Source organism: Phoca vitulina, unplaced genomic scaffold, assembly GCF_004348235.1.
Source record: "Phoca vitulina isolate PV1807 unplaced genomic scaffold, GSC_HSeal_1.0 scaffold8, whole genome shotgun sequence".
Lineage (NCBI taxonomy): Eukaryota > Metazoa > Chordata > Mammalia > Carnivora > Phocidae > Phoca > Phoca vitulina.
Window position 1 is genome coordinate 6,298,762 of NW_022589711.1, and position 18,787 is coordinate 6,317,548.

General features: G+C 35.4%; 1 protein-coding gene and 1 non-coding gene across 3 annotated transcripts in view; one reads left to right on the forward strand and one right to left on the reverse strand.

Annotated features, from left to right (window-relative positions):
• The window catches only part of NRIP1 (nuclear receptor interacting protein 1), a 97,837-nt gene that overhangs the window by 42,110 nt on the left and 36,940 nt on the right, over nucleotides 1-18,787 (forward strand). Inside the window, exons 1-2 of one of the 2 annotated variants that reach the window (XM_032406298.1) lie at nucleotides 49-80; nucleotides 6,866-6,988. The exons of the other annotated variant lie outside the window; for it this stretch is intronic. The gene's annotated coding sequence lies outside the window, so the exon portion shown is untranslated. Of the gene's footprint in view, nucleotides 1-48; nucleotides 81-6,865; nucleotides 6,989-18,787 lie in introns of those variants that run through there. 2 annotated transcript variants of the gene reach the window in all.
• On the reverse strand, nucleotides 270-376 carry LOC116634156. The gene has a single exon (XR_004299870.1). It is a non-coding gene; the product is annotated as a U6 spliceosomal RNA (small nuclear RNA).

Below are 18,787 nucleotides of genomic sequence, written 5' to 3' on the forward strand. Positions count from 1 at the left end.
CTGGATGTGGGGCTCCATCCCAGGACCCCGGGATCATGGCCTGAGCCAAAGGCAGACACTTAACCATCTGAACTACCTAGGTGCCTGCAGTTGATTTTTTTAAAAGTGATTTATATTTACCCACAATGAACTGAACAGTAACATACCTGTTTAGACAAGTGTTAGACATGCTCAAAAGCAGATAAACAAGATTAGAAGTCCAGATTTTTACTCTGAAATTACTTTTGATATTTTAATAAGTCCTAGTTTAACAATCATCTTTTTTTTTTTTAAATATGGAACGCTTCACGAATTTGCGTGTCATCCTTGTTCAGGGGCCATGCTATTCTTCTCTATATTGTTCCAATTTTAGTATATGTGCTGTCTAAATGAGCACAATGATCATCTTTTTACAGAGATTTATTGAGATACAGTTCACATACAATAAAATTCACCCATTTAAAGTGTTCTTTATAGTCTCGCAGGTATACAACCATCAACCACCATCTAATTTTTGAACATTTTCATGACCCTAAAAAGAAACCCCATACCCAATATCAATCACTCCCCATTCCTATCCTTCCCACTCCCAGCCCTTAGGCAGCTAGGAATCTATTTTCTGTTTCTGAATTTGCCTGTTCTGGACATTTCACATAAATGGAATCATATAGCACATGTTTTTTTGTGACTGGCTCCTTTAACTCAGTATAATGATTGCCAAGGTTCATCTGTGTTGTAGCCTGTATGAATATTTCATCCCTTTTTTTGGCTGGGTAATATTTTCTTGTTGAATGTATCACATTTTGTTTACCCATTCATCTGTTGATAGACACCTAGACTGTTTCCAGTTTTTGGCTATTATGAATAATGGTTATGAGCATGCATATACAGATTTTATATATGGACATAAGTTTTCATTTCTCTTCTATTTATACCTGGGGGTTAGAATTTCTGGGTCATATGGTAATTCTGTGTTTAACTTTTAAGGAACTGCCAAACTGTTCTCCTTAGCGGTTGTACCATTTTACCCTTCCACCAGCCATATATGAGAGAGGCAAATAGTCATCTTAAAACTACTTTTGCATTCTCCAGAGTAATTGTTATACATTAGGTTTATTTTTAATTATGATTATTATTTTAAGTGATGGGAGAAATGGCAATTTATTTTAACATCGGATTCATTTTAAATCAACTTATGATTCTATGTAGAATATATCCTTTTTTTTTTTATAGTCTTATTGAGGTATAGTTTACATACCATACAATTCACCCTTTCTAAGCATTCAGTATGATGATTTTGAGTCAATTTATTTAGATGTGCAACCATCACCACAGGCCAGTTGTAGAACATTTTCATCACTCCAAAGGGTTCCTTCATGCTTGTTGCAATTTCTATTCCCTTCTCCTGTCCCAGGAGATGATCTGCTTTCTCTCTAATTAATTTTGGCTTTTCTAGACATTTTACATATAAATGGAATCATATAAATATGTCTTTTATATCTAGCTTTCTTCACTAAGCATTATGTTTCTGAGGTTTATCCTTGTTGCATGAACTATTAATTTCTTTCTTTCTTTTTTTTTTTTTTTTGGTTACTACTTTATGCTTATCCCTTTACCAGTTAATATTTGGGTTGTTTACAGTTTTTGGCTATTATGATTGATGCTGCTATGATCATTTACATACAAATGACATATGTTTTCATTTCTCTTGGTTCGATACCCAGGAGTGACATTGCTGGGTCATGTGGTTAAGTATGCTGTTAAGAAACTGCCAAGCTGTCTTCCAAAGTGGCTGTGTCATTTTATATTCTCATCAGCAATGTATGAGGGTTGCAGTTTCTCCCTATCCTCCCAAACTTTGAATTTTTCAATTTTAAAAATAATTATACCTATTCTAGTGAGTTGCGTAGTGGAATCTCATTGTAGTTTTATTTGCATTTCTCTATTAGGTAATGATGATGAGCATCTTTTTGTATGTTTACCAAACATTCATGTATCTTTGGTGAAATGTCTTCATAACTTTAGCCCATTTAAAAAAATTGTTTTATCTTCTTATTCTTCAGGTCTGAGGATTTTAATATGTTAGATACCATTTCTTTTTCATGTATATGATTTGCAAATATTTCCTCTTATTCTGGGGCTTGTCTTTCATCTAAATTATGTCTTTTGAAGAATTTGATGAAGTCCAATTTTTCCATTTTTCTTGTTTGTTTTTTAATGGACTGTGCCTTTGTTGTCATATTTAAGAACTCTTTCCCTAACCTAAGGTTACAAGATTTTTTCCTATGCCTCCTAGAAGTTTTGAAGTTTTAGTTCTATAATTCCAGCTATGGTCCATTTTAAGTTATTATTTTTGTATGTTGTGAAAGATTTACACTTGTCTATTTTTGCATGTGATTATTGACCTGTTGCAGCATCACTTGTTGAAATTCAAATGACCATGAATGTGAGAGTTTATTCTGGGCTCTATCCTATTTCATTATCTGTTATGTCTGTCTTTATGCCAATATCACACTGTGTTGGTTATTATAGCTTTATAGTAAGGTTTGAAGTTAGGTAGTATAAGTCCTAAAGCTTTAATCTTCTTTTTCAGAATTGTTTTGGATAGTCTCAATTTTTATTTAGATTTCATATATACATATATATGATATATAAGATATTATATGTGTGTATGTATATATATATATGTATATATATATATATCTTTCATATGTATCTTAGAGTCAATTTCATGTATATCTTAGAATCAATTTCTACCAAAAAAAACCATGGGATTTTGATAGATCAATTTGGGGAGACTTGCCATCTTTTTTTTTTTTTTTTGCTAAGAATGTTTTTATTTTTTTTATTTTAATTCCAGAATAGTTAACATACAGTGTTATATTAGTTTCAAGTGTACAGTGTAGTGATTCAACAATTCCATACATCACCCCATGCTCATCACGACAAGTGCGCTCCCTAATCCCCATCACCTATTTCACCCATCCCCCCATCCACCTCCCCTCTGGTAACCATCAGTTTGTTCTGTATAGTTAAGAGTCTGTTTCTTGGCCTGTCCCTCTCTCTTTCTCTCTCTCTTTTCCTTACTCATTTGTTTTGTTTCTTAAATTTAACCTTTTCTTTTCCAATTTATGTGTCTTTCAATTTCTAGTCTTATTGCAGTGAGTAAACTCTCTAGTAGAATGTTGAATAGTGGTGTCGAGAGCAGACCTCTTGCCTTTTTACCAGCATTATAGGGCAGTAGGACAGAGCATTCAGTCTTCCACCATTAAGTATGGTGTTAGTTGTAGATGTTTGTCTCAGAAAGGAAGAGTTGTTTTCACACTGAAACAATCAATTATGTAATATACCTTATTAATAGAATAAAAGGACAAGAGCCTCATTAAGTATCTCGGTAGATGCAGATAAAAGAAAATCAGGGAAACAGAAACAAATAGTTTAAACAAAAGAAGAGGTAGAGGGGAAGCTACTTTATGTAAAGTGATGAGGACAAGCTTCTCTGAGGAAATAACATTAAAAGTGATATCTAAACAACCTGAAGGTCCTAATCAGGCAAAGTGAACATACAGTGAAGGTTAGTTCAGCACCTGGGATTGTGCTTCTCTTGTTCACTTTATAATTCCAACACCTAGCACAGTGCCTAGGCCCCTAAAATTTGTTTAGCTTAACAGATAGATAGTTGAATGTCTTGCTTTCTTAGCATCGCATTCATTTTACCGTATCTGTCATTAAATATTATTTGAAATTATATATTTTGATGATCACATAATATTCTATAGAAATGTTGCATTTCTATAATTATAACAGTTATTTAAACGCTGTTTTATTCATAGAAATGCTTCCTGTCTTCATGATCCAAAGCATCTGGTAAATTCAGTTCCATTGACTTGGATTTAAGACTGATTTACTCATTTATTAATATAAGACAGTTTTAAGATATTAATAACTCTGTGAGTAGTTTCTTTAATATCATCTTTTGCTAACTTTTATTTAAATATTCTTTTAATTTATCTTTCATGTGATCATGTTGGCTCAAAAGGGTTAAAACAGGGCTTTAATAGAGACCAGCCATTAAAACAAACTATTCTAGAATGTGGCAAAATATCAGACACAAATTGTGGGCTCTAGATATTTTTCTCTTTACATGGAAAAATATAGACTCATGAACTTCATATACCATTGCCAAGTGTTCTGTACTACCTGAATTAAGACCATTGTAGGTGGGTTACACTAGAGAAGTCAGATGTTTGTTCCAGAGAACTGCCAACGCCCCATCTTTGTTGCGAGTAAAATATACCAGAGTTTGAATTCCACTTTAAGCTTTTACTGGTATTATGATTTGGGGCAACTTAAACTCAGGTTCCTCATCTATAAAGTGGGGTTGATAATAGTCATCTCATAGGGTTGTTTTAAAGATCATATATATAAAGAGGTTAGTGGAGGGTCTGATACACACTAAGTGCCCAGAAAACAAGGGCTACCATTAATCACCTTTTAAGTCTCTGGTCGTCATGGGAGTGTTGGTAGGAGTGCTAGCTATCAGGGTTCCTTATGCTTCAAGGCTTCATTAGCAGATGCTGACCAGCTTGTTAATAATGTGCCTCTGAAGATGTTTACTGATATTTTTGTGAGGAATTGGTCATTTTCTTCACTGAGTATACTCGGAGTTGTCTGGAGACTGTTTCTTGTCTGCACATGTCCCAAAAAAGATTTGGCCCCAAAGGTGGTATTTTAAAGTACCATTAAGTTAGATCTTTTGACATCAACTTGTAAGTCATGTTTGTAGCATTCATAAATATAGTTATGGTTACTTTCTTTTACCCGCTTTAAAATAAAAGGTAATACTTTTTTTTTTTTTCAAGAAGGAAAGAAATGCAACTGAAAACTAAACGATTAAATTCTACTTGAATTTCAGTGCTTTAATAGGTAATGTTGACAAGGGGCAAGATAGGGTTGCCAGGGTATAGCTTCTGAGGTTGGGCCCTGGGGATTTAGGAAATCCCTAGGGCCCCCAGCAGATTCTGATAGGAATACTAATACGATTGCAAATGCAGTTATTTTTAAATTCACATATAAATCACTGCCTTCTAGTTATAAATAATCAGAAGTGATTGTTCCCTATTCCTCTTAGAATTCCTGTCAGAATTTATAGTCAAGGCTCAATTTAAACCCAAGATTTGCAATTTTGGGACATGACACTTAACTGGCCTTGCTCATTGTCTGTTTCCCCTCTATAAAATGGAATAATGCCTTCTCTGCTCGTTTCTCTGAGTTATGAAGATCAAATGAGGTCATGTCCATGAAAGCGCTTTGTAAAGCACATAGCTTACTAATTATTACTCCAGTTTATCCTGTCAGACCTGCCCCTTTCTCACAACTGTTAGGTAGGTCACTGGTGGAGCTCAGAGCTCAGAACTCTGTAATGTGCACCACCTCTGAGGAGTCTTTCACTTGTACGAGGAAGCAGACAGTTGTAGACTGTTGGTATTTTTATCCTTTAATTCATTTTATTTATTACCAAAGTAATACATGTTTATTATAAAGAAGCTAAGAAATATAAATCAGCAAAAAGGAAAAATAAAAATTACCTTTAAATGAAGAAATAATTGCTACATTTATTTTCATATACTTTTGAAACAAATTCAACTGTACTGAACATAAGGCTGTTTCCTATTTTTATCACTTAATATATATTATATGGAATGATATGCTATAATTTTTTATATATGTTAGTGGCTACATAGTATCCCACCATGTAATATACCAGAATTTATTAAACTTGTGATTTTGACATTTATTGGCTGTTGTCAAGTTTTTTTTACTATTAGAAATAATGTATATTGTCACATCCTTATATCTAAATACTTGTATATATCCTCATTTTGTTTCTCATTAAGATAAATCCTAGACTTGGAATTGCTACATCAAGGGGCATGCAACATTTTAAGAAATTTAATATTTCATAGCTTTATTGAGTTATAATTGACATTCAATGAACTGCACATGTTTAGGGTTTATAGTGTGATCATTTTGAATATGTATACACCCATGAAACCATTGCCACAGTTAAGGTAAGGTCCTTTTGTAATCCCTCTTTCCTGTACCTTCCCGCCCCTCGATCCCCAGATAACCACCAAAATGTTTTCTTTCCCTGTGGATTACTTTGCATTTTCTACAGTTTTATGCAAATGGAATTACACACTACGTATTCCTTTTTGTCTGGCTTCTTGCACTCAGCGTAATTATTTTGAAACTCATCCATGCTCTTGCTTATATCAATCATGCATCCTTTTTTGTTGCTGAGTAGTAAATATTCCATTGTATGGGTATACCATAATTCATTTACTTACTGATAGGCATTTGAGTTGTTTCCAGTTTTGGGCTATTTAAAATAAAGCTACTTTGGAGATTGGTGTACAAGTCTGTCTATGGACATAAGGCATTTGATATTTATTACAAATTTTGTGCTAGAAGGTTTTTTGTAAAGAAAAAGCTTAATATGAAAATCTATTCTTCCTTTTTCCTTTTTAGTTTTCTTCTTTTTTTTTTTTTTTGAAATATACCTTTGGGAGGATTTAGAATTTTTAGATGTAACTTAATTGGATTAATTTGACGGAAACTTGAAATTAACAGGTTAACAAGCATATCCTAGCAACTATAAACCTTATTCACAGTTTGTTGTCTTGAAACATCTACTTTGATCAAATGTATTGTCTAGAAAGCAAAAGTTACGTAGTTTCCTTTAATGAATGATTCATACTTCATAAAATCATATTTCTCTGTTAAATGACTACTTCTACATTGAACTTGAACAAGAAAAGATACTGGGAAAAGTTTACAGAACTTCACAAAAGATATTCCAGAATCTGGTTTTCCTTTTCCTCAGGTGCACACTAGCCCGAAAGAGGAACAGGGAAATCTAAAGACTCCAGATGACATCAGCGCTACTTTTCAACAGCCTTCTCCATTTCCTTTCTCAGAAAGTAGAGACAGACCTCAGAGACAGATGGTGAGAATACTTTTCCTGACTTTTTAAGGCTTAATCATGGTGATTTTAATATATTTTGGAGAATCCTTTCTTAGTGATAAATTAGCTTGTAATCACCAGATTTATGTTTTGTGTTTTATCTGTGCAAATTATTTCATTAGGCACAGTGTGGTTTAAAACAAAAAAAGTGAATAGTGAATAAGATACAATCCTAAGGAATTTAAGGATAAGTACAGATAAATAAATTTAGTCAAGCAGTAAAAAGAGCTTAAATGCCATAAGAAAGACACAAAAAATATTCTTCAGAATTCAAAGGTGTAGATTACTTCTGGAGAGGGGGATTGGGAAGCTTGAAATCAGAAATAGTGTTTGTGTTGATGATACTTAATTTGTTTTTACCAAAAACCAGAGAAAATGAACAGTTAATATAAAACCTGAAATAGCAATCTGATTTCAGATAAAAAGTTAATTATTGTTTTGAGGAAAAATAGAAGCATGTTTGGTTATTGTGGGTTTATTATAGTCTAAGTCAATGATTACTTTTTGAATTATGTAAAATGGTTACCTCTTGTAAGGCAAATAGTATATAATAGTATATTAGCATTTCTGAGAAGTGATCAAATAGTCTGATTAAATTAACACAAGTAGGTGGGCGGTACAACAGAAAGAGATGGGTGAGTGGTTAATTCTACAAGGATTAACACTCCTGTTACCTAGTATAGCCACAACCTAAATGAATTTGTCATGTCTTAAGCTCTTGGACTTTGTGCTGCTTACGCCTGGGCAGAGAAGCACTCCAAGTAAACTGGGAAAGGACATAGTGATTAATTATTGTGCTCATAATTAGTTGTGAAGAGTTCACTCTCAGTTAGCTAGCTGAAAACTCTTGTTAGAAGAAAGCAGATAGGACATCCTAAAATTCATGGTGTTTTAATGGACCCTGATGTTTCTAAAGGGGGATGGCAACTTGGAGCCAAATTTGTTTCTTATCTTAGGTGTCATATGGTTGGCACAGTGATAATACAAATTCCTTTTTCTTCACTATTCTGATTATATTCAGAAAACCTAGTGATTAAGTTATTTAATCATTCTACTTATTTCTTATTTTAATCATTCTGTGTATTCTTTCTTGTCATTTAAGCAAAAAAATCTTTAAAACATCTTATTTAATAAAAATTACAATTACTAATAATTATTTGGTTGCTAGTCATTCGTCACATACTCACATATTATTTTTTCCCCTAAATTAAGATTTTAAATCAACCACACTTATTTGTTAAATGCTGAGTTCTTTCATTCAGGTATAATTATGTGTTAATGACTGATAGTCTGAAATCTGTTTTTATATTTGATGAGCATCGTTGTTATTGCACCCTAATTCCCAACTTTTAATTTCGTTAAAATGAAAATTATAATCATTCATTTTCTTGTGACCCACAAGATATAATTAGTTTGTTGTTCTTAATTTGTCAACGCCCTTGTTTTACCAAGTACCAACCACCACTTACGACAGTTGGATAAATAAATCATAGATAGCCAGCTGGCAAATTTACATAGCCAATAAGTTGTCCTTGAAAAATGATCAAATTTAGATCTTTCTCCCAGATAGAAAAGACAGATTATTTAGAATGTACAATGAATAGTTTTGAAAGCATATAAGAATGAGCTATTCTTGATTATCATTTATGTATATTTAATTTTTTTTCAAGATTTAAAAGTGAATTTGTTAAGTATATGTTTTCTAAATTATGTTTTGAATGAGAGTCCATGGTCAAATAAATTTGGCGAAGTTGTCATTATATGAAATATCTTTTCAGTAGGCATTCCATTAGCCAGCTATTGGATTCTCAGTTTCCAAAAAGAGGGCCTTATATAGACTAGTATTTGATAGAAAACAGTTGAAGACTCTGAATTAATATATTCCATGGGGTTTTACTGTAGCTTGTCTGTCATACAGCTACACTCCGAAAACAGGTACGTCACTTTTTTTTTTTTTTTTTTAAGAGGGAGAGAGAAGGGGGAGGGGAGAAAGGAGAGGAAGAGAGAGAATCTCAAGCAGACTCCACACCCAGCACAGGAGCCCTATATGGGGCTCAGTCTCACGACCCTGAGATCATGACCTGAGCCAAAATCAAGAGTTGGACCCGTAACCCACTGAGCCACCCAGGTGCCCCGGTACATCATATTTTTAAGTAATGTCCTGAATGAGAGGCCAAAGAGGGTGATTAGGAAAAAAGGAGTAGAATTTGAGTAAATGAATATTGCAAACCATATAAAGCCTGAAGTGTTTATAAAGCTTCTCAGTGCCTTAGGCCAGATTTCCTTTGCTCACTTGTCACCTCCTTCTTTTGAAAAAAAAAAAGTGGACATCCCATATAACTAATAAAATAAAATCACCTTTTTTTGTGTTTTTTTAGAACTCCATATACTTTCTGTGCTCTGTTTGTTTCAGAGTGCAACATTTATTAGCTGATTTTGACAATACTGTTAATATAGAAAACAGTGACTATCTCAGGTAGAATTAGATAATTGGCCATAAATCAGTTTAGCGTAAACACTTGAATATACTCATTTTCTCACTAAGTGGAGTTTTTATTGTTGTATCTCATGAGTTCTCACTCGGAAGAGTTCTTTAATGTATGTTTTTTTCCTAGTTCAATTACATTATTGATAACTATTTCAATACACATGACTATTTCAACACACGTTTTAAGTGCTAGAACTTTCCTATCGTATATAGAAGTATCTGTATGAAGAGACAATGGCCAGTGATTCAGTTGGTACTAACAGATTGGGTCACCAGGTTGGTAAAGTGAGTCTAGTCATCTACATGGAATGCCTTCCCCAAACTTTATAAAACATTTCTCAAAGTAATGTTTTTAATTAAGAAATAACACTTTGAGAGGCACCTGGGTGGCTCAGTCGGTTAAGCATCTGACTCTTGATCTTAGGTCAGGTCTTGATCTCAGGGTCATGAGTTCAAGCCCCCCCCCACACCCAGCGTGGAGCCTCCTTAAAAAAAAAGAAAGAACACTTTGAAAAAGTGTTTAAACTCCTACACAAGATAATCAGTTGAGAATGTGGTACTGGTGAAAGCAAGATCAATCCAGAATCTGGGTGAGTTATTTTAGTTGGAATTAATTCCCATAAACTAACTTGGCTTTCTCAACTGATGTTTCCCTGGCTTTGTGGACAACCTAGGCAAGAAAATTTGGATGATGGGCCCAAATGAAGCATTAATTTCCAACATTGCTTTTACCCACATTTTAATTTCCTTTCCCACAGCCAGCATCTTGTCTCAGAGTGCATTTCTCATCTAGAATGCTTGTTCTAGAAGCCTCCTTACTTATGCCTTTGTCTCCACAACCACCACATTTTCCTAAAACTTCCAATTTGCTTCTGTTACTTCTCTGATAAAACAATTCAGTGATCCCAGTAACATAACCACCATAGGAAAGTAACAGGGCTTCCTTAATCCTAATTCACTGTTACAATGGGAAACATTAATATAATTAACTTTTTGCTGAACTTGGTGTCATTAAAGAATTGACTTTTTAAAAGTCTTTTACTTAGTACCTTAATTGATACAACTAACATCATTTTGAGAGGAAAATTCCCCACTATACCAAGCCTCCATGTCAACTCAGGTTTTTTTCTCTCCCATGAAAGGTTTCAAATGAAATAATTAAAATAATTTTAAAATGTCTTGGTTAAGAGTGTCCATTCACTTTCTCTTCTTACTCAGACCCTGGTCTTTTTCACTTAAAATAACTGTAGTGAACCTGATATTCTCCTTGATTCTCTGCTGTGTTTGCCCTTCAACCACATGGCCTGCGGTTTGCACATCTGAAATTAGTGTGATGCTGACAGTACAATTTATGCATTTTATATGGATAACCAGAATTTCCTCATTCTAGATTAGAGATATACTAGTAATTTTCAAACCCCATTTATTTTATTTATTTATTTATTTTTGCATTTACTTATAGAAAGACGATTGATGGGGCGCCTGGGTGGCTCAGCTGGGTGTGTCTGACTCTTGATTTCAACTCAGGTCATGATCTCAGGGTCGTGAGATTGAGCCCCAGCACAGGCTCCCACACTGGGCATGGAGCCATGCCTAAGATTCTCTCCCTCTCCTCGGTCTCTCGCCCCGTCTCTCCCCTCCCCCCGCCGCCATGCGGGCATGTGCACTCATGCCCCCTCTCTCTCTCTTTTTCTAAACAAAATAGATTATTGATAGGTTGAGTACAACCTATGCAAGCTCTGGCTTGAAGCTTTTCTCTCCAGTTGTCCTTCCTCCATCCCGCCATCTTGCAGCTTGTTCTCTAAGGTTCTCAGAATATCTGTGGTGAAGGACCAGTTTTTGTTTTCACTTCATTTTTTTTTAACAAATTACTTTTATTGTATTTTTAAAAAGCTGCTATCTATGACAGATTGGAAATGAAGAAAAAGGCCTACAAATTACAAGTCCAAATTTTTCGTCATTGAATTCAACTGATAACAAATTACATTATCACATTCTATAAAACTTCTTAATTACGCACAATTTCTGATATTTGAACAGAATTCAAATATCTGTTATTAGAAACTTAAAGTTTCTAAAACATACTGTGTACGGTTGCGCTTCCCTGCTGGGACTGATGCTCCTCCCCCCTGCTTGAAGAGCGCTCTTTATCTTATGTTCCATTTGGCAAAGCCTTGATTTTGCTCGTCATTCCACATGCCACCTGTGTGACAGAGTGCCTTCACTAAAAACCTGTTCCCTGCCTGTCTTCTTCCCAAGACTTTGCCCTTCCATGCTCTTTTCACTTTTTGCATGCCTTTCTTATACTAGGATCTCACTACATTGTGGATTATATTTTTCCTGACAGGGGTGAGCCTACTAAGGGCCAGTTTATCACTTAATTATCCTTCTATCTTCAGTTCTCAACACATAGCAGCTTCTTTATAAATATTTGTGGGTTTGTTACTTCTGGCATGGTGAATTCAGAAGAGTAGTGACTGTGCAAAGGTGGTAGATGTTTTGTATCATCTTTAGCTTACTAATTTTCTTTTTTAAAAGGTCATTTTTTTTTTCTTTCCCCTACCCAGGTCTTTGAAACATTTCTGCATAGAGAACAGTATTTATCTGGCATGGTTATAGCATAAATTCTTGAAAATTAGAAAGTAGAGATTTTGTTTGAAGATTAAAACCAAGATTGAAGTTCTTGACTCTGTTACAGTAGACTGGGAGCAGCTCTCAAACTTTTAGTCTCAGCACCCCTTCAGACTCTTAAATTATTGAGGACCCAAGAGAGCTTTTCTTCATGAGGGTCATATCAACCAATATTTTACCATACTAGAAGTTAAAATCGAGAAAATTTTTAAAACACAAGAATATACAAGGCTACACTCCATTAGCCATTAACACATTAGCCATGACACATCACATGGCCTCTGGACAACACCATTGTACACTCACGAGAGAGAGAGACAAAACAGATAACAGGTTAGTACGATGAAAATAGTTTGACCTTATGCACCTCCTAAATGGATCATGGAGACTCTTGGGGTCCCTGGACCACGCCTTAAGAACTTCTGCTTTACAGGAATTTACTTGTCTAATTGCCAACAGAATATTCTGTTATTTTTATTTCAATGATGGATCCTAGCTTTTGTGTTTGTAGGTTAATAAGTTGGTTGTTTTGTTTTGTTTTGTTTTGTTTTGTTTTAGTATCTGCAAGTCTTATCATATTACCCACCCTCATATTAATGTCTAGACATACAGTGTGCTGGAAACGTACCGGTGGGATGGAGATGCTTACTCAAGAAGTCATTTTATTTGTAGATACTTAAGAAGGTCATTTCTAGTTGTGCCCTATCACTATACTGGCTCTCAATTGCTAGACCTTTTTATGACTTGTGAACCTCCAAATACATCTCCTGTGATGATGATTCTTCCTCCAGAGGGTTTGGAGATTTGGTCATTTCTTAATGAGTTCACAGAGTAAAGTTTACTTCTTCAGGGAAGTGAGAAATACTCCCTTCGGAATCTTTCTTCTTCTCTCCTTGGTTTGACCTTCCCCTCCACTTGCCTCAACCTGATCCCTGAGGCTGGCTTTCCTTTCCTGAGAGTACAGTCTGCTCTCTGGCAGATAGTTTCTTGGCCCTGGTGACTCCTGTTCTTTTTTACTCCCTACCCTCTTACCTTGGCTGATACTCTGTTAAATTCTTTCTGAGGTCTTAGCAGGACAGTCAGTCTCTAGAGTATTTGACGACTGTCTTCAAATTGCATGGGTACTGGGTCTTCCCAGAGAGTTCTGGGATTTCTTTGTGTACCTTGTCAGCTGCATGGGAACACCAAGATGGCTGCTAGTTGAGACCTAATCCCCTGACAACTCAATATTGTTTTTACTAATAGGCTTTTTATTGTGTAATGGTGTCATGGTGTGAACTATAATTTAGGGACTTATCATTATAAGTGACACACTAAAAGCACAAAGCTGATAGGATGTTGGGGATTTTTTATTTTTTAATTCTGAGTTATAAACATAGTACATACTCAATAAATGTTTGCTGAATTAATTTTATGCTCATTAGTGTTGATGAAACTCTTCATAATGTGGTAGCCTCATCAACCACATTATGATTTAAGCCAGACATCTCTCTCTTATAGCCAAGGGAAATATGCCTTCACACTATTCTGAAAAGGTACACATTGCTGCCTTAATAAGCAAAAATCCTTACCTGATACTTAATGAAGTTTGTTACTTGAAATGTAGAAAATTCAAATCTACAACAGATTCTGATTTTGACTCTTTGTTACATACCTCTGTAGGAGTTCTTAGTTTTCTTGAAACTTTGTACAAATCATGTCAACAAGGTGATTTACAAACCTGGGCTTGAGATACAATAATTATTTTCATTATTTTTTTGACAATGAATTTGCTATTAAAAATACCCTTTTGGGGGTCACCTGGGTGGTTCAGTCATTAAGCGTCTGCCTTCAGCTCAGGTCATGATCCCAGAGTCCTGGAATGGAGCCCTGTATATCCGGCTTCCTGCTCAGCGGGGAGCCTGCTTCCCCCTCTCCCACTCCCCCTGCTTGTGTTCCCTCTCTCGCTCTCTCTCTCTGTGTCAAATAAATAAATGAAATCTTTAAAAAAAAAAAAAACAAAACCTTTTTTTACAGCACTCTTTATGTTCTACAAATTGCTTTCTAAACATTCAGACCAGCCTTTATTGTTTTTTCAGTTATCTTTTTCTTCAACATTCCTGCCCCTGCCTTATTTTGACCATGTTTTCTTCTCTGCACTAATTCATCTCAATTTCTCCCCTTCAAGCCATCAACAACTCTACAACTTCTGTTTTTGTTTTTGACATGCATTTAATCATACCATTGCCTGTAAACCTTCCACTGCCCACCAGATAAAGGCTAGCTCCTTGGCATGGCCTTGATTCAAAGTCCTTGGTCCCAATTTTGTTTTCAGCCTAATCTCTAGTCACATTGGACCACCCCCTTCCTGCATCACACTCAGCTCTTCCCTGCCTATTTATGTAACCTAGGGTGGCGCCATTCTCTTCTCCCTGGCCAGCCCTTGTTTTTTAACCATCACTGACCACCTAGGGCACATGTACCTGTGAACTGAAAACCTAGTTACTGTTCACTCTGCGTTCCTAGAGTACTTTTTTTACAGACTTCAACATAGCATTTAGCACAGTATATACTCTTGTCTTCTTTTGCACAGGGACTAAAGAAGAAATTCACATGTATGGTTCACTCTCATGCATTATCTACTTACGAGGTATTACTTTACCCTTTTCCTGTCCCATTTAGGAAAGCGTATCAGAATTCAAGTAAGTGAAAGTATGGTTGTTACTCAGCATAATCTTGAATTTACTTAGTCTTTTTTTTTTAAGGGCGTAATTTGAAACCTATTAATAAATTCTGTGCCTTTTACTAAATACTCTTTACAACTAATTATGATATACCTTATATCTGATGATGACAAACTAACATGTTATAGATGGAGAGATACTTAAAATGCAGTATCCTAAAATCAGTGTTACAGTGTTTGTTCCCTTAGACTATTGGGAGCATAGCTACTAAATTAAACTTCGAGAGCATTGCCAGGGAAGACTCACACCCTCTGCTGGCACCGATACTGTTCTCTTGATTCATGCATTGGAAGTACTACAACACAGTAACAGCATGTCACACTGATTTTTTGTAACAAGCCTGACATGGCTTTGTTTTATGTATGTTCATTTTCTGTTTTTTCCTATTCTGATTTTTTCCTCTCTTAGCAGTGTATCCATCATGTTAGATATAAGAAATTTGTAAACGTATGATGTAATTTTCTTTACCTGTTGTAATTTTAGTAAGCTGTAGGTAATATGCATGAAGTTTGTGACTTAACCAACTAGAAGCTTATTCTTAAAAAAGAAAGAAAGAAAATTCTAGAGATTAACGTTGATAGAAATGTTTCCTTATTCTTAACCTATGACTGTCCTGCAAATCTAAGAGCTAACAAATAGAGCTTTAAGTTTTACATTCACTACACTAAAATATGGGCCTGGGCAAGAAGAAAATTGACCCAAATTCTTAATAAGTGCAATGGGAGGTTTAGTTTTGAGGACTAATAGCTGCCCCATCCTTTGTGATTGCTTGCTTACATAATTTGTTATGAAAGAATGCTTCTAGGTAAACTATCTCTCCAGAAAGCTTGTGATTTGTTCTGTTCTGCTTGGGAAGGGTTAAGAGGAGACAACATCCTGTCAAAGACCTTGTTTTTAATTTTGCCTCTCACACTGGCACAGATCCTGCTAAGAGCAGCCCAGATTAGTTCGGAAAACCTTTGAAGAGATTTAAGATGTCCTTCAGCCAGTTTGAAGGTTTTTGTCTTGCAAATCCAGTACAAGGGCGCCTGCAGGCATCTCGACCCTTGCTGTGCTGCTGATGCAGCTCAAGGTCACACTAACCCGCCCTGTGACATTCAACAACAACAAAAAATTATGCGGTGAAACTGCTTCAGCGTTTAGCCAACCAACAACTTCCTTTAGTGAGGAACTGAGGAAGAAGTCTTTCTTTTCCCCTCTTTTTCTTTTTTTGGGGACTCTGTGAATTTTTTGCTGTAGGAAATAATCCCGGATTTATGGTGTGTGTGATGACAAGGTCATTTCTTAATTAGAACACATGTAAAGAACAAAGCTAAATGGCTTCAAAACAGCTTTGTAGTTGATGGAGAGGATTTAAATTATTTAAAGAGATAGTCACCCATGTATGATGGAAGCTGAATTCTAAAGGCATTAACTCCTTCATTCCGGTCTACTTGCCATTTTTTTCTTTGAATTCTTATGTTTGACTTACATTCTAAACTAAAGAAAATGTGTAAATGCCCATTTTTTAACAAGGTGAAACATAATTTATGAATCAAATTCTTAGATAAACTTTTAATGGAGAAGTTTTCTTCCTGTGACAGTTCTCTTCTGGGAATTTCATCAAATGACTTGTTTTAGGAGCTAGGAATTATGAACTTTTCCCTCTGGCAACTGTGATTTATTTATAATGTGTTGTAGGGGATGAGCAAAGGGCTTTTTATTGCCTCACCTTGTCTCCTTCATTTTTGCCCATTTGTGATTTAGAATTCTAGTTGAGCAATTTATCCCTGCTTCTTTAGAAATTATAGCACAGATCATTCAGGTTTCTCAACTCTCAAAGAATCAGTATAGGAAGATACGTGCTTCTTTCCTAAGGAAAAATAAAAGTAGTGTTAGTTTAAAGTGGACTTTCAGAAAGTTGTTTCTGAATATACGTAACTTTTTTGAGGCACAATGAAACCATGTCCCTAAAGACTAAGCCATATTGGATTCCTTTCCATTGTGGGGCTTGTTTGCCCATTTTGTTCCTCCTTTGTTGCCTCCCAGTGCTAACGACCAAGACATTCGTTGGGTAGAGTCCAAGTGAATCGGCTTCCTCTGCTTACCACCCTGTAGGAGCAGAATGACCTGAGTAGTTTATGGTTGATTTTTTAAATACATGTCATATACAGAAGCACACTTGCAGTTATTTCGCTACACACAGAATCACACCATGTACGGAAATTTAACATCGACATAATGATATCAGCATCACAGTTTTCTCAGAATTCATATCCGGTTACTTTCTTGGAGATGTTTCCCTGTGAGTGTGATTAAAGTAGAATCAGGCAAGTACTTGGGGAAGATGGACAATATTTTAAGTGCGACTATTTGAACTGACATTTTAGATTCTGTGGGCCACACTTAAATTTAAGTTTGAGGGGATAGCATGATAGATTGTATAAGAACCATTTAGACTTAACTAGACTTACTGTTCTGAAGGATTTTCTTCTAGTCAAGAAACAATTTATTTGGGTCTTCCATGAAAAGTAAAAAGGTATGTGTACTTTGAGGTCCTGGGTATTTTAAAGGATTTTAGGTTTGCAAAAAGAAAATGCCAGAGGGAAAAATCTATATGCAAGAAAACAGTTAGTGTGACTCTGTGCATCCCTGCCCTTGCCTGGAGTCTGGGATGCCCTTATGTCATGTATGACCCAGGCTCACCTGCTAGTAATTTCTAATTCACTGTCCTAATTCATCGATTTGTTATCGCTAATTGTTCTTCATTTACTTCTGTGTAGTTTCCAGTACCTAAAGGGTTGAAAGGTTGCTGTAATTGGCACCCGCAGCTGCTCTTTCTTTTGACAGGGGATAATTTTGCAGCCTATGCTTTGTGTGACAGCTGCCTAATTGGGCATTCTCCCCTTGTAGCAAGCCTGCCTCCTCCAGCCTCCCTGCTGACAAATGGTGGTGGATTATAGATGAGGACACGCTGACCCATTCGACCTTGCTGAGACAGCGGGGAGGGGCCTCCTGCAACTTGAGGGAAGCTTTAGGTCATTTAGAGGACAAGGTCATGAGCCAGGTGGGGAAATGACATGATATCACATGACAGTAGCCTGATGACATGGTCAGTGTGTCAAGGACAAATGCATCAGTATCGATTAAACATTATTGCAATACTTCATTGGAGGTGCTAGTATTTCTTAATTGTTCCAGCTGCGTTTTTTTTTTGTTTTTTGGGTTTTTTTTTTTTTTTTAAGAAGAGTGCAAAATACGACATGTCTTTTAGCAGTGTTAAAGTATCTGTGTACATGAAAATAGAACTGGTTTAGGAAGCCTTTCCTGTTAAGTTTATTTGATCATCTAGAGTGTTTTGTCCTTAATTATTGCTTAGTTTGCAGCCCCTTGACTATCAGTACTTTTAAGGAGTTATTTGAAAATTAAGGCAGGCAAATTAAAATGAGGTAATATGTGTTGTTAAAAAAAAATTTATCAACTTCTGTCATCACCCTACTCAATGATTTGGCATACCTTTTCACATTTTGGATAAAAGAAGAATAAGCCAAGTAAAAATGCCTCATAGAAAGGAGCCTCAGTATTTTGAATTTATGAGTTCAAAATTACCACTATGCTACCATAATTATAAAGTGTTAAAGATGTTTTTTAAATAATTTTGAGACCTGAAAATATTTTTTTAAATAGCTTGTGGTTATACTTAGTATGAAAACTTTAAGATAAATGAAAATCTTTTGGACATCTTTTCACTATTGGTAATGCACATGCTTTTCTTGAAGAAGTGGTCGTGAGCTATTATATTACCTTTTTAAGTGCAAAATCTTAAGAATCTTTGCTGAGTCCATTAACCCTATGTTAATACTTGAAAGTATAAATCCATGTAAACAGTATTGGATAGTCCAATTTAGAAAAATGCCGTTTAAAAAAACTAAACAGTGTAATGCAGAGAGTACTGATCAT